The sequence below is a fragment of the Mangifera indica genome, chromosome 2 (genome assembly GCF_011075055.1).
Source record: "Mangifera indica cultivar Alphonso chromosome 2, CATAS_Mindica_2.1, whole genome shotgun sequence".
Taxonomy (NCBI): domain Eukaryota; kingdom Viridiplantae; phylum Streptophyta; class Magnoliopsida; order Sapindales; family Anacardiaceae; genus Mangifera; species Mangifera indica.
The window spans coordinates 13223029-13229028 of record NC_058138.1 but is presented as its reverse complement, the minus strand read 5'-3'; positions in this window follow the sequence as shown (position 1 = coordinate 13229028).

The following is a 6000-nucleotide window of genomic DNA, read 5'->3' as shown; positions in this document are numbered from 1 at the left end:
GAAAAAGCTGAAATTGAAGAAAATTCGACCTTAAATTAGTATTTGATGTTTTATAGTATTGGTGTTAGATTTGAAATTTAAACTAAAATGAGTGTTGTTTCCAATTTTGTAAAGGTAGCTCCAATGGTCCAAATCCAAACCAATTTTAAGAGAATCTAACACTACAGAAAAGTACATTAGGTGCCATGCTAATAATATGTCCCCTTCACTCTTTTTGGGAAAGGCCAAGAGGCTTTTCCCTGCCCAAGGTTAGATAAAGTAATAAAGTTTTTAAATTAAGAGTGGAAATATTATTTAATTAAAAATTTATCATATTTTTTGTTTTAATTTAAAATTTTAATAATTTTTTTTACTCAAAATTTAAAATATGTGCATTTCCCTTTTAAAGTTATCTTTATTTTTTATGAACATAACAGAAGAGTGTGACGAGAGCGATCATGAGAGAGAGAAATTGGTAAAAAGGAAGAATGTCGATGACTAAAAAAGAGATAATTATTAGAGAGAAAGAGAAAAAAATCTTAAAGAGAAAATGATCACTTTTTAAATTTAAGTGAGAAAAAATTATTAATTTTTTAAATTAAGAAAAAAATATAATAAATACTTTATTTTTAAAATATTTTTAATTAAATAATATTATTATTTTTTATTTTTTAATTTAATGGATAGAATTTGATCGTTTCAGCGAACCTGGGGGGGGGGGGGGGGGGGGGGGGGGGGGGGGTGGGGTTTGGGCCTTTACTGGCCCAATCCATTTAATGAGACATTTTGGTGGGCTATAATGTCCAATAAGGCTTATTAAGACCGCATTATTTCTTTAAATTAGGCTCACTTGGGGCACTCTAATTGGGTATATTAATAAGCTTTAAATTAAAAAAAATAGTAAAATGCCAAAATCTAACTTATTTTCAAATCAATTAAACTAGATATATTTAAAGTGAGCATCAATTTCATTATCAATTATAACATATTATTATATAATTAAGAAATTTTAATTATGATAAAAAAATACTTAATCCTATAATGATAAAGAAATTTATACTTTTTACTACTCTATATATTAAGAAAATGTCCAAAAATTTCCGACCTAACAATTTTAAAATTGGATTCAAGCGAACGAGTTTGGCAAGCCTGTGGGAAGTTCGGCTTGTCTAAATAAACCCGAGTTGAGCATGAACTTCTTATCTATAAAGCAAGTCAAATAGGAACGAATTATTCTCTAGGCTCCTTGGGCTAGAGTCGAGCCCGAGTTCGACTCCCAAAAATGAGCTTCACTATGTTTAGGCTCGATTCGATTCAAATCCAACCTTAATTACAATCATGCTTGAACACTATTGGTTTTATTTGCATAATATCAATTTAAGTTCATTTATGATGAATCTAATAATGCTTTTAAGTATGGTTTTTTTAAAAACTATGTAAGTACATCATTTCCTTACTGGAGTATTACACTGCATATACATAATTTGATAAAATTATGTGTGTTCATTTTATATACACAAATATATATATATATATATATATATACACACACACACACATACTTATATGTGTCATCATATGATTGAATAATTTTGAATCAAATATTAATCTTTAATCATATGATGATATATATAAATGTGTATACATTTATATACCTAAAATAACTATACATATCATTGCTCTACAAAATTATAGTTATTCACTTGCCAGGATGTTTTGATATAAATTCATCATATTTATATCAAGAAAACTGTGTGTATAAATAATATATACAATTTTGCGTTAAAATCATAATATGTCATTATATGATTGTGTATTGTTTTATCTTTAATTTTAAATTATTCAATTACATTATGATACATTAATGTTTGTATACAAAATTATACATGTCACACCCCTCTATGAATGATCTTGGTTAATTTATATTATGATGTTGTATATAGAGATTTATTATATGTATGTATGAATATACATACCACCATTTCTTCTTGCACTTGTGAAATGGCTTATTGCTTGCAAATATTGCAAAATTAAAGGGAATGATGGAACTTCAACAATTTAAGTAATAAAATTAAAAATCTTTGCAAGTTGATTGCTTTTGTTTGAAGAAATGTTAAATGCTTTAATTGTGTTATACTTTTGGTCCTCATTTAATGCATTTCCTAAATTATAAGAGGCATTCCTATTACAATTGGCATAGCTGCTGCCAGCTGCCCAACAAATGTGACTTTCTTTAACTTTGGGGCTAAAGTACTGTTTCCCACCCGAGGTTTGATGTAAATCACTTTCCATCTGGTAAATTTTATTATTATTATTATAATAAAATTATCATTTAATAAAAATATTTAAAAAACTAAAAATTTATCTTATTTTCAACACTAGGTTTAAAACTAACAAATTCCCCCCACCTAAAGTTTGAAAAACTTTATTTCTCTCACGAGATTTTTTTAGCATATTGTTAGTGATATTCTCCCTCCCTCTAGGCTTCTCTTTCGGTTGCGCTATATTTTCAACCATTATTGGCTAACAAAGATGATGCATTATCGTATTTGTCTGAAAAGAAGATGATGTATCATCTTCGTCTCTGATAAAGAAGAATCATAACTTCATCTAAAGACGAAAACACATCTTCATCGACCGCTTTCTTGAGTTGGTGATAGCTAGAAATGGAACAGGAGGGAGAGAGAACGCATCTATTATTGCCATCAGACACCAACAAAGATGATTGGAAAAGTCATAGGGGGAATGTTTATTTTTCAAACTTTGATTAGAGATATTTGTTAGATTTTTAAATTTTGAAGGGCGAGACTATGATAAATTTTTAGTTTTTTTAAATACTTTTGTTAAATAACAATTTTGCCCTTAATAATATCAATAAAATTTAACAAATTGATGAATATTTAGATTTTTAATAATTAACAAGTAAAAAGTTAAGTTTACACCAAACCTTGGGTGGAATATAGTCATTGACCAAACTTTCGAGAACGCTGATTTTCTCTTACTAAAATAAAAGTAATTCTATATATTTTTTTTAAAATATGAATTACTAACAAAAATAAAATTTAAAAAGCATTTTATGCAAAATTATTATAAACAAGGAAAATAATAACACATTTACTTAAAAATATTTATTTTATGATGTATCTAAATTAAATTAACAATTACTTATTTTAATAATTATTAATTTTTGTTTCAAATATCTCTATTGCATCATCTCCATTATGGTATCTATATCTTATTCATTAATTAAAGCAATATGCACCTATATATTTCTCTAATAAAATCATTCTAAATATATAGAATATGAGAAGACAATCTTTTAAATAATAACTATTAAAAGAAATAATGATATTATCAAAATGCGTTAATCTTATGATGGGTTAAAAAAATATTTTATTATTAAAATTAAAAGATTAACTTAAAGATAAAATATTTAAAAAAGATTATTGGGTGTAAATAATTACTATATTTTATAAAATTTGATAGGTATAAATAATTATAGTATTTAGTTAAATTTAATAAAATAATACTAATATATTATTTTACTTTAAATATTATTGGGTATAATTATTTTAAAATATTGTTTATTTTACTTGTTATTTTAATTAAAAATTGAGTTATTTTTGTCATAAAAATTAATAAATAAGAATATAATTATAATAAAATTAAGCGTACCTTAATAATTTTTAATATATGATAATTGAATTATTTTTTAATTACTTATTACATTATGTTGATAATAAAAAATTATTATTATATTTTATTACCTCATAAATCAATAACATAATATCAATAATAAAATATAAATTATCAAATTAATATTTTTATATTTTTAAAAACAAATGTCTACTCTTAGCCATATATAATATATTAACTTAATTACAAAAAATGTGTTTTGATGATTAAAAGTAATTGGGAAGTTCAATTTTAATTATTTTAAATAGAAATAAATGGGATATTTGCATTTTAAAAGTGTTTATATGATTTCTAAATAAGTTATTTAAGGGTTTATTTATTTACTATTTACAGTGGTGAAATTTAAAATATTTCTCATAATATTTATGGTTATGGATAGGGTTGGATTCGAATTGAGTTTATTTGAGTTTGAGCTTGAATTCTGTTCGAATGAGCTCGAAATGAGTTAGCTTTAGTCGAGCTCGAGCTACTCGTTAAAATTTTCAATTAAAAATTTTGATACAAAACGACATCGTTTTGATTAATATGTATTAAAATGACGTCGTTTTAATAATGAAAAATAAACCAAACCAAATTCGAACCGAGTTCAAGCTTAGCTTTTACGAGATTGAACTCAAGCTCACCTATATGTAAATTGAGTTGAGCTTGAACTCAGTTTAACTCGAATCTAACCCTAGTTGTGGAGTTGACTCTGCTTATTTAGTGTATTAATTTCTTGATTAATTAATATAATTTTTTTCCTTTTTTACCTGAACAATTAATAAAATTTTCATAAAAAATTTAATTTTAGAAAATCCACATGAAATTTACTATAATAAACTTCTTTCATAAATTATATATATTTGTGGTCTTTTTATCCTCCCATTGCCTCACAAGTATTTAATAAGGAAAATTAATATATATATATATATATATATATATATATATATATATATATATATATTTTTTTTTTTAATTTCAGAAAGTTGTGATTCTTTATGTTTATCAGCATGATAGGGTACAAATATAAAATAATATATAATAAAATATATCAAATTAATATAATACAATAAATATATCATACAACACGATATAATATATATTATTGATAAAAATTGATATATCTAAAAAAAAGTAATATAATAAAAATGTATAGACAAAATTTTAAAATTTTAAATATATTTATGATTTTTTTAAATAAATAATATGTTTATTAAAATTTTTAATTATTTTATTAAAATTTTATATTTTAAAAATAACAAGGATGGCTAAATTCATGTTAATTAAAGTTGGGAACTCAGGTCCTGAGCCTAATCAATAATTCCAGTGGAATAAATAAAATATTTTTACAATCTCAAAATTAATTTATAAAAAAAAAAGGAATGAAATATATAAGATATCAAAAAAAAAAAAAAAATTTGTCTGGCTAATTTTAAGGGATATACTAGGATTTGTTTATTTTCTTATCTGCAATGCTCTAAGTCTAAGATGATGCACAAATTTCGTTGAATTTTATATTACGTTTTTTGGCTAACAAACTCTATCCCACCCAAGGTTTAGTGTAAAACCAATTTTTCATTTGTTAATTATCAATGATCAAAATTTCTACTATTACATCAATTTTCATTATTATTACTAGAAATAAAATTATTATTTAACAAAAATATTTTAAAAACTAAAAATTTATTATATTTTCAACCTAAGTTTAAAAACTAACAAAACCTTCCCATCATAAGTTTGAAAAACTTATATTTTCTTTTAGAGTTTTTATAGTAATTACTGACAGAGACAAAGATGATAGTGGTATTTTCTCTTCCTTTCAACATCTCTTTCAGTCACGATCCATTTTCAATCATTATCAATCATCCTCTCTTTCATCGATTAGTGCATAATAAAATCGAGATCTGAGCATTTCGTCCTATGACTACAACAAAGAGACCGAGATCTCTTTGTTACATGACAAAGAAACCTAGATTCCAGTTTTGCCATGCGTTGGTCGGGGAGGGAGAAACTATCAATGATGATAAAAAATAGATTGCGGTTGAGAGGAAAGCTAAGAGGCAGAAAGAACATCCTCATCTCTGACTATGGACAATATGTTGAAAAAATCTAGAGAAAATATTGATTTTACAAATTTTAGGTGAAAAATATAGGGTAAATTATTAGTTTTTAAATCTGAAGGAGGAAAAATATAATAAATTTATAATTTTTTAAATAACAATTTTATCTCTGATAATATTGATAAAATTTAATGGAATAGTATATATTTAAATTTTTAATAGTTAATGGATGGAAAAGAGTTTTCATTAAACTTTGGGTGGAAAATAGTGATTTGGCCCACTTTTT